Raw genomic sequence first — 11,893 nt, 5'->3', positions numbered from 1 at the left:
GCGTCTCCGGACTTAAATTAATCGCGGGCTCTGGACCAATCTTTGACCGTCGGTTTGATAATGATGGCCGTCCTATCAAGATCAGACGCCTGAGATTTCGTGTAATTTGTTCCTTTACGGGTAAAGTACACTGTTTGACTTATTTTATAGCTGTGATTGTGGCGGATGGCAGACACGTCATGTCCTGTTGGGACAGGCAATCACTGACCACACGTTTCCCCCGCCGGGGCCGTCTGATGGGAAGGCAACCGATTGTGCGCGCTGCGATGTGACCGTCGCTCGGCCGAGGGGGGCGCATGATCGCGCTTTCTTCGAGGTGGGCCGAACATTCTGCACTTGGACGAGAATATGGGGAGGCCTTTCGTTAGGGACCCAACCGAAATCCCGGAGAAGATCCAGTGGACCGGTCCATGTCCTGGAGCACGTGTACGGCAGATAACGGGATGAATCCTCAGCCCTGTTTTGATCGAGTGCTTAAATAAAGTACGGTAACGTGTCGACAGGCTATTGGACTGGTCCACTGGACCTGGTCGATGTCATAATTTTCCAGCTTGACGGCATGGTGGGCCCACGGTGAAGGAAGAACGGCGTCGTAGTTTCCTTTTGCCGTTCGTCGCACTTGGCAAGGACGGATGCTTTAGCAAGTCAAGTTCTGGCCGGGAATGGAGGAAATAAGGAAGAGGGTATGCGCTCATCCAGCTTTCTTTGAGTTAATTGGTTGAAGCGTTCCTTCAATATTTCATTGGCTTGGTACTTTTCAAAAAAAAAAATAGTATTTATGATCGCGTGTAAAAGTGAATTGTAATGTTGTTTGTTATCCTTGTTTTCCTCTATTTATAGTTTACGTATTTCATTTTTTTTGAAATATACAGTTTTTTTGAAGCGATCCATATTGTTTGTTATCCATTTTTTTAAAAAAGTTTTTTAATGACCTCAAATAGCCTTCAAATAAAGAGTCTTGTGATAGACGAATGGTTTCATGGATAGCTCTGGCTATTACAATGATGTTTTGTTGATTGAATGATTTATGGTTTCAGCTATGTGCGTTCTAATCTTTTGCCTGATGTCCACAAAAATCCCACACCTTCATCCCTGCCAGTTGTGACTAAAGAGCTCAGTTCACCAAAAGAGCCGGCGCTGACCTTTGCTCCGAGCTGTGGGGCAAAAGGCAGACCGTTGCACTAATTCATCACCCTTATTTGTATTTTGATGGCCGATAATTTAACATAAGTTTCCACATATACTTTGGATGAAAACGATCTTTTTGAAACAATAGTAGCGTGGCAGGAATGTTGCAAGATGATGATTAATCCCTCTTCCACCGAAGAGGTCTCAACTAATAAGAAGAAAACAACTGAGAAGGTCTACGGCAGCCCCACCTAGTGAACAACGGCTTATGACCGTCATCTTCCTTCAAGCGATGGAGGCCTATATATAGAGCGAGCCCTACTGGCCGACCATGAGACAGGGTGCCCTTTGATCTATAAAACCAATAACTTCAACGTTCAAACAAACTTTACCGCCATCACTTGCCATTCCAAGTCAAAGTTTGAACTATTCTCCATGCATATGGCGACTGTAACCGCCAATTTAGATTACAAGGTCTCTAGGTTTTGAATTATGCATCAATCAAATTATGCCAATTTTAAATTGTAATTATGGTGATATTAGGATTTTAGATTTGGCGTTACGAATGCCTGCCACTGATCCAAGAGGAGGGTATGTGTGCTCGATGGCTGCAGTCCCACACCCCATGAAATATTTGGAATCTGTTCTATTAAGATTTTTCATTTGTTACGGATTGTTAAATATGCTCGATTTTTGACTGATGTTCCTATATATGGCGATAAATTTCTTAAACATTTTACAAAAAAAATTAATGTTGTCTAAATTTTATAATAGATCCGTGTTGCAGAATCTCCTAGTCCACATAGGTTATGAGATGGAAAATGCTTGTTAGAATGTATTATTTGGATTTCTTGATTTTGTATAAATATCTAAAATCTATCCAGCGAATAATCAATGTGGGACTAAACGCATGCCAGCATAGGTGCTCACAGTGCAGCCACGCCGCTTCTATTATATACTAGATGATAGGATGTAGGTTTCTGATGTCACTTGAGTTTAAAACTGAACTGTAGTTAATATGATATTTGTAATGTGGAATAAATACCTCCACGGTTTGCCTTAGATATGTAGAGAAGTCCATTAAAGATTTCTTTCACCCCGAGGAAGAAGGAACTATAGGGGGGTCGGGATTTACTTTTTGCCAACGGTTTCTCTTATTTATGTTTTCTGAAGTCCACCAGATCTCCCCTTCTGGTGATAATAATGCGTCGTGCCGGAATTGATTGCATCCTATGCTTTGCCTTTACGTTTCTATGTTTCAAACCGGTGCTGTAATTCTATTGATGTCCTACTGGCAGTTCATTATTTATTGCACCCACCAGACCTCCATGGGACTCTCAAAGTCTGAGACTCTCAGTGGATTCTGTTCCCTTTTTGTTTTGGGGCTTTCTGTCTTTTTAACTACATCTCATGGTTAATCTTTTATTTTCTCATTCACTATAAAGGACCTGTTCAATTAGCTTATACATACAAATTCACTCCTTTACTTTTCTCCACACAGCAGCAATTCATACTGCAAGCAACCGCCCCATCCAACTTGTTCAATAGTGGAGAATAAATCTTGGATGCATCATTTATTATTTCTTCTTTTGGACGAAGAGGGAGGCAAAGCCACGCAGTGGCCTGGCCTTTACTAAAAGAGATTTTATAGAAACTATTTACAAAAAACTTATAAAAAAAGGAGTAATTAATTCCCCAAACCGCGCTATTAATTACCCCTAAAAAAAATACAAAAGAACAATGGAAGTTTTTTTATAAAAGATAGTGTTTTGTAAGTAGACCCATTAAATTATTTAAAAAATTGAGCAAACTATAAGTAATTTGAAAAATCTCTATATTTTAAATATGCAACAATATAAGCTTTGCTTCCTGATGCGAGTTAGCTTTTTACTAAATAAGATAAATCAATGTTTCTCAACATGCGGCGCCAGGTTACTCTAAAATTTGAGATGAAGATCTGCCAGCTTCTCTGAACACAGATGAGATGAAGACCTACCAGCTTCTCCGAACACAGATGCTTCTAGCTGAAAAAAATTGACAAGACATGATGGCTATAACGACTGAGATAATATATATATCCTACTAGGTAGATAATAGATTCTTGAAAAGATACTTATAAACTAGCAAGATTCGCTTGTGCCATTTGAGATTTATTTCATATACCAAACCATTGCTCACAATATTTATTCCAACTAACCAATCTACGTTGGTAAAAGTTTAATATTACAACTCATAAAATTCTTAGCGAGACACCTCACTATACAGCAATCATGACACATCCAAACGTGCCCTTGGTTGAGAATTTTAATAAATTTTTTGGACCACATTGCTGCATCCAGATTTAGTGGGTCCAACTTCAAGATAGCAGGAACATGATCTTGTCTAGTATGCGACGGCATGGCTCATTATTTAGTCCTTCAATCCTCCATTCCTCCATTATTTTGTCAAAGCTGGGTTGGTGAGGCACAGCAAGGGGTTGGTCGTAAGTTCGTCCACATGGAAAGCATAAGATCTACGTCCATTTTGTGGAAACCATGGTGTCCACGCCGACGACTTTTAAAGGAGGAGATGGACCCTTTTGCGCTGTCTAAGGTTATTTCAAACGAGCATTAAATTTTCTTGGCGATGTTTACAAAACAATGAAAGATGCTCGGTTGGTTTCTTAAATGCCGGCTGGCGATCATTTTTTCTTAATTTTGATCTACTGTTTGACCTGATAAAGATTTTCTTACGTTTTCGCTGCTATTTGCTAATCCAGAGACAAGACAACTTTTGATGCTCGTGTCGCTCTATTATGCATCTTCGTATTTAATATCTTGACAGATCTTTTAAAAAAAATTATTTTTCTTCACTTTATAAAATATAATTAATAATTAATTATATAATTAATATTTTAAATTTTAAATTCAAAACTTTCAGTAGTCATATGCATTAAATATAAAAAAGAAACAAGTACATACTTAAATTTTCCATTCCAAGCGACATAAATATCAAGAGCTTATAATTTTGCAGAATTTCATCTAGATATAGTAGAAACAACTATTGTGGTTCTTTGTAAAAGTTCTCCGAGATTGCAAGCTTATTGATAACATATCATGCATCTTATGATAGATTATGCTTATATATAGGGTTAATGGGAGTTAGTATGATATGTGAAATTACAAGCAACAAACTTTCTCTCTCTCTCTTTTTTCCCTTCAAGGAAATGAAGAAAGCTATATTTCACTGCAACTCCAAATTGGGCTGATAAGTTTGATGCTTGAGTTTCAACATGGCTCCCAAGTCATGTACAAGCAAATAAGAGTTTAGTGTGAATGTTATGAGGCTCATGCGTATCTGTGTGCATGTTTTTCGTTAAATGAATTTGTCAGACCCGAAATTAGAGTCCTCACTCTTAACCTACTTCTCTCTCCCTCTTCTTTCTTCTTTGAAGAGGAAAACATGGGTAAAATCACCTTGGATATGTTGCAGTGCTCACTCTTCTCATGCCAAAATCTAGCATGACATACATACGTACTGCTTCCGCGCTATCTTTCGGACAACATCTACGGGTTCAGAGACCTCAAAATTTTAGCAATAGATCGTTCCAAGTTCCAACTCCCGGGCCTCCATTGATATCTCATTGGCTTCTCCTCTTTGATGAAACGACGCAATCAATCCCTTGATTCACGCCGGGGTTGGATTTGAGATGCAAACAGACGGAGGGCCGACGGTGCGATGCAATACGTCAAATCCCCTGTTCCATCTAATGATCACCTCCGTTTGCTTCGTGTCGAGGGGCAGCGATCGCGCGGACTGTTTCTAATAGCTTGTTTATTTGTAGGCTCGCCAACATCTACGTGTACGTCCTGGGGACCACAGCCGGCGGTACGTGTACGTAAACGATTGCTTACTTCGACATGAAATCGTGATTCCGAAAATTGATGCGACCGGCTAGTGCTAGGCGGCAGGAACTTATTTTCTAATGGCTACAATATTTGAAGACGGAAGTTAATTATGGGATCTGATATAGCAAACAAGATTAACAATTTTAATGGAATATTTATGCCGAAAATTATTAGTTAATTTTTTTTGATGCTCTTTTATAAATCTATTTTATATTTTTTTTTATTTAGTGTGATCGTGTTTCGGTCGGTATTATTTTTTTTATTAGTACGATCTTATTAGAATAATTTTAAAAATTACATAATAACTTAGCGAGTACAATTTTTTTATTTTATATCAATCGATATTATTTTTTTTAATATAGAGTCTATATATGAGTTTTTACAATTTTTGAGGTGTACCGAATATGATGGAATCGAAAAATAAAATTACTTTTTTTCTCACTCTTTATTTCTTCTTCTACAAATATTTTAACAAAAAAATATGCTAATTATATATATATATATATATATAATTAGCATATATATTAGTTTATTTTGGTTGAGATATTAGAGATCCATGTCTACTAAACATAGTATCAATAGGTGTCTAGTACTAGCACAAACTAAGATATCAACTATTAAAAAAAAAAAAAAAATCAATGTGGGAAAAATAGTTTGGCTTCGCACCAATAGCATGGATTCAAGGGCGCTAGTTTAATGCCATAGGGATAGGATGCACCATTGATAGTGGCCAGCCAGAAAAATCACTTCTATTGACATGACATGCTGTAGCTGTAGAAATAGATGGGCTGTTTCCTTGGAAAAGCTATCTCAAATTTGGGAGAGGGTCGATAGGTAGACAAATATTAATCCGCTCTTAAATTGGATCTAAGTTTTGGATAAGAGGCTGGAGCAGTTCCCATTCTAAGCAAAACGTATTATGATACGGCTCTGGCTAGGTTTTGCTCGAAGGCCAACAAAATTTTCTGAGACATATTCATCTTTGTTGCCCCGCTACTGGTGGGCAGGTACGATATTTTCAATCCGATTATGAGATTAGACATCTTTGATGCACAATTTTTTCCATTCTTCTTGCATTTAATTGAATGTTGTACAATCACTATTTCTCTACATTGGTCAATTAATTCCCTTACACACTGTACCACAACCTTCTTGCCATATGTGAGGTCTTTTCTTTTCTTTTCTTTTTTTCTTTTCTGAGAATTTGTATCACGTTGAAGTTTTCAAGGACTCAGCATGGAGCACATCAAAGCAATTCTCTCAATAGCATTGTTTATGTTTCAAATCTTATAACATCGTTAAGCAGCTGATATTAACTATTCGAAATCCATATCAAATTTTAGAGAAGAGAAAGATAGGTTGGAACTCCTTCCTATACGTAGACATTTGGTTAGGTTTTGTCGCAGATAATATTGGCGTTTGTTGCTCTTCTGAAGTGAAGTGAGTTAATGAACAAGGACTCACATCTCACACATCGGGTGAATCACATTAGGGGTTAAGGTTGGATAACCTGGTTTTGAACAACTTAATTTGACTATGTTTTGCCGTTTCGGATTACATATTAGATATCTAGTTATCTAGATTTTGAGCTGGTTAAAGCTCAGACCGTTTCATCTACTAATCGAGCAAAGTCTAGGTTGAGCAAAAGTCTAGTGTGATCATGGATTACTGCATACTACTCCTCATTGGACTGACTACCCATCTAATTTAGATGACCTATCATCGGTGATGAACCTAAGGAATGTAGGCCCATCTACCGTGTTTTCAAACAGGCCTTAGGCCTTGCCCGTATGAGAAGTTGAGAACCTTATGGAGGCCTATACCTGGGTTAAATTACGAACCCCGCAATCCTGCGATCTGAAGAACTTGATGATCCATAACTTTTTAACCTTACAGTTTGTCCTCAGCTAACCTGAAGGACTTGGGCTGGCCCATCCGGCTTCCATTCATAACTGGATGTCAGCCTGTTATCGGCCTTGTACACATTAAGGGAATCCATCTCCTCTGTAGTCTGCACTCCCATTTCCTTCCAACGGCCAGTCTTAAGAGATTACGTCTAGAAAACCTTCAGCTCCAGCAGCCAGTTATCATGCAATTGGAGATATTTAATGTACATTCGAGAAGCAAGATAAACATAGTTTTCAGAAAAATTCCACACCAGAAATACTGTCGGGCGCCTTTCTTCTGTTCTTCAAGGGTTCGGGTTGTACCTTTTCACGCAAAAGAATAATTCACGACATCAACTAGATGCTAAAACACTCCGAACTCTCTCTTTCGTCTGCCTGCACAGATCTTATAGCAGCTATTGCATGATCAGATGATGATACGTCGGCTTCACGTTTAGCTATAGTTTTGGTTTCTTAAGCTTAAGAACTCTAATCTCCTGTACCCAGCTCCCTTGTTCGATGTTTTTGGTTTTTCTTGCTTCGGTGCCTAGGCTGCAGCCTGCAGGGAGACTTTTTCTTCCCCTGCATCTTCCTGCTCTTCTCTAACAAATGGTTTGCACCTCCCTTTCCATCAAAAACAATAGCCGCCGCCTCCTACTTCCAAGCAATGTGGTGGTGTTGTTTCACTATTTATGACCATCTATTTTGGTCCAATATTGGGTGACTTTGCTACATATTGTGTGGAACATTTAGTCCATCATATCACCAAGCTTGCGCCCCACCTTAAGCTTAACTCTTCCAGGAGGAGGATATTCTACAATTAATGGTGCCCAACTTTAGTCTCAATGAGGTCAACATTTTAACAGTTATTCCTACCAAAAGAAACAGTTTCCTTTCCATCACCCCCACCTCTTATGGAGGCCTCATTCAATCCTTTCATGTTGTTAGATTTGGACAACTATGAATGGTGCCAACTAGTTTGCTGGTATAGTCTCTCAACAGTTCATACCTCAGGAATAGGATCATGTTTTATCCAAGGTTCAGGGGGGAACCCAAGAGTATTAAGGGAGGGATAATCCTACTATATGGCCAAGAATTGCCCACGGGCATCACCTATGCGTGTGCGACTATATTGCCATGGCATCCACCTTTTAATTACAAACCATTTCATCGTACTTGATATTCTTATTGGCTCATAGCCTAAATTGCTTCCTTTTTATATTTTCAGAAACTATTCATTTTAAAACAAGACCTTTTACCAACTGTAATCGATAGCCGTTATAGCCTCGAGTTTCTCATGGAAATCCTACGTGAATATAAAAATTTAGTGGCATCCTTTTTTTATTCTGTAACTCCCAATTTCTTGATTAAAGTGGAGATGCTCGGCAATGCACCACCTTTTCGAAGGATATCTAATTCCTCCGGGCTGCCATCCAGGAGCCACTGACCCTAGTGGAATGTTTCCTACTCCAGCACTACGCTCTCTCTTTTTCACACCAAATAGAACGATTTTTCTATGGACATCCGACCCAGGTCCAACTCCAGAATGGTTTCCACGTTCTAACTTTGCACGCCCTCATTTATTCCACACCTTGGATGTGACTCAAGCCTTGATTGCGAAGTAAGCACTAAAGCAAAGCTGCTCCGACTACAAAGGCATGAAGCCCATCTTGCTCTACTAAAGAACCTCATGGCACAGCACTAGAAATGATTGCTGAAACGCATGGACCAAAGCATAACTCCTTTGAGCAATTCGAGCGCCAAAGTAGAAGTAAAGTTTATCTTAGAGTTAAAATTAGCCAACTTGTAGCTGCCACATAGGTGGATGATAACCTGAACTTTATGCTATAGAGTGCATCATATATGTAATGTCCCACCTATATCTCCGGCTATGATCAACGGACAGTCTCGTATTAACTTTGTTGTCTGAATTTCTCGAACCCCTCAAGAAACATCTAATGTAACAGTAAATCCAAAATCTCTTTATATCATCATAAAGGTAAATAAATTGCTCGAAAATTTAGACTAATGCGAACATATTCGTTCTCTTATGGATAACATCTAATGGACTGCAAGGGATTCCTTCTGAACCTTCCTGTGGAGTTTCGAAACGCTTTGTTTGCAGGCAATTAGTCGTTTCTACTTGAATTACTTTTCTCGGGTGATTTTATTTTGGAAACTACTTCTATATATCCTATTCTTTATTTGTTTTCCTTGTCGTCAAGATTTTATGCAATCAGCAGGAAAGATATTCTATGAAAGTCTACGATTCAAAGTCTTGTTTGAAGATTTTTATACAGACTTTCGTGGCCACGGGATTTGACCCACGTCTCCCATCTTGGCTGCAGTTGACTCCACTGTGGCCTGAAGTAAGTGGAACCTCTTTGCACCTACCAGCAGCACCGTCTCAAAGAACTCCCTGCACCAACCTTTATGATCATTCGCAGAACCTAGACAAGGAGGGTAGGTATGGCATGACTCATTCCCAAAGCCCAAGTTGACTGAGTTTTAGGTTTGGAGTTCAGAAGTTGGATTACAATTAAGTATCATCAAATAGAAATGACATGCACCAAAAGCTGGATTAAAAGTAGATATCATAAAATAGAAATGAGATGCCTATTAGATCCCACAAAATTCACATATTTTTGGATGAAAAATGCCTCAGAACCTCTTATAAAGGAATCCAAAAAAAAAGAAGAAATTATATTCTGCACCATGCGCACCACAGAGACAAACCGACATAAGGTGTGTAGGGCGATAATCCAAGACAAGATGCACAAGATGACAATATGAGACGAGCACATAATATGCATAGGTTTACAAAAACCGAGATATGTGAATGGCAAGCTGCACCGCCATGTGGTGCACGCAGTGTATAGTATAATTTCCCTTCCTGTCCGTTCTTCTCTCTTTTTCTTTTTTCCCCCCCCCCCTTTTGGGGCGTGCATGCGATTGCTGAAACAGCTTCTCATCATGCACTTTCTCTTATCAATTTGAGGGGCATCGCGTAGGTAGGGAAGCAGCGCATCCAATAGTCTCTGAAAGTTGGATTAGTTCAATAGAAGTTGGGTCCAAAAATGCTCCTTTCCTAACATGGAGAAGGCTCGACCTAGTATATAAATCAATCATCCGACTGTTCTAGTGCATTAGCAAATAGATTTGCTGATTGAATGGAAAGTATCTCTTTTCTGATGAGATCTCTACCAAACTTAGAAGCTTTGTGCGAAAGGATATATTAAAAAATCCTATATGAAGGGTCACTCCAGCATGCAAACCTCCATCCAAAGCACAAATTGCTTGCATGTTCCATGTCATTCAACTATTCAAATGGTATATAAATAAGGAACCATCATGATTCAACTAACTGAGATTAAATCAAAGCATATGATTATGATATAGAGATACTAAGATTGGTGGTTTCTATGTGATGTAATTTCTTTGTACGAGTTACCTTACTAATGTATAATAGTCAAAGACAGGTGTTTCTATTAAATGAACCAGGCAAAATATAGGTCGACGGATCACAGTCACGAATGAATTGCATCAAAGTGGATAGTATATAGACAGCTCATGTTGTACATCCCATTCCATGCTTGTTGGAGGTTTGAACCGAGTTGGTCATCGGTTATTTCAGTAGCTATTCGGACAAGGAAAAAGAGGGAAAAAAAAACATATGGGCAGGCACTATAGAATATCTTATGGGGTGGAATTATTATTTTGTCACGTTTTCTCTAGCGCTCATATTAAAAGAGGAAACCAAAAGTCAAATAAAAATAATACCCATACTACTAACGGAATCCGTCAATCTCGTAGTATGTATTGGATCACTATTATATGTATATTGGATCACTGCTAAGTGCATATCAAAATAAGCTCGTAGTATGTATCGACGAGTGTGTATCACTGACTATGTGGTATGTATTGGTGAATATTGTATTCTGAAAGTTGTTTATTAATTTGCTTGAAAGTGTACATTGGGTTGCTAGATGACTAATTTGCCAAGTGTGTATCATCTGATCATAGACTGTATACTGATGAACACCATTTTCTAAAAATTATGTATTGATTTTATCTAGATGTATGTATTGACTTACTAAATAACTAATTTAGTTGATATGTATTACTTGGCCATATAATATATACTGTAATTTTTTTATTTTTTAAATTACAGAATTGATGATTCTGTTAGTAAAAAAATAATAACTTTTGAGGGTTTTTTTTAAGATACGCACTAAAAAAATATGACAAAATAGAAAGTACGTTTTATATTTTTTTCTCTAGTGTCCACTTCATATAATTTTTGTTCCTCGAGGGCCGGACTGAGTCCCTCAATGCTACCTTCATTGACCTCTGGAAACATCCCTCCCCCTCCTCTCCGAACGATTGCAAATTATGGCTTCTTAAATTTTGTTATCCAGCACTCTTAAAAGAAAGATTATGTATATGAAATAGAATAAATATTATGCATCTTTTTTTTCACAGTGCAAATTCCTTTTTGGTTATTAAATCAATGCGGCAGCAGATGCAATTAAGAAAGATGGCAATTGCAATTGTTGATGCTAGAGTCTGAACCGTTCGGCCTTGATCGCAGGTGCTGATGAAGCGAAGTAGCTCGCTGCTGGATTTTGCCAGGAGGCATCAAACTCGGGACAAACCTTCCGTTGAGAGGCAACAGATGTATCTTGAGTTTTTTTTTTTTTTACATTATAATTGAAAATTATAAGTCACTCAAACTTTCAAGTAGAAACCAGTAATTTCTGCTAGAAACCATATTGAGAAGTCAGGATTAACCTAAAAGCGAAATGAAGAGATGAGGACGGTAGGCAGGACTCTTAGCCTGAAAGTTTGGCTAGAGAATTGACGAAAAATGTTGATGACGGTTGAACTCAAGCTCAGATTAAATAGTTTATTTGGCATCATCTAGCCGACTTAAAACAAAAATGAAAAATTTATTTGCCGGAATTTGTTCAGCGAAGGTTCTTTAGGTATTTA

Source organism: Phoenix dactylifera, chromosome 6 (genome assembly GCF_051530095.1).
Source record: "Phoenix dactylifera cultivar Ajwa chromosome 6, Ajwa_hap1_PhDact_Kaust_v1.1, whole genome shotgun sequence".
Classification (NCBI taxonomy): Eukaryota; Viridiplantae; Streptophyta; class Magnoliopsida; order Arecales; family Arecaceae; genus Phoenix; species Phoenix dactylifera.
Note: the sequence above shows the minus strand (reverse complement) of the source record.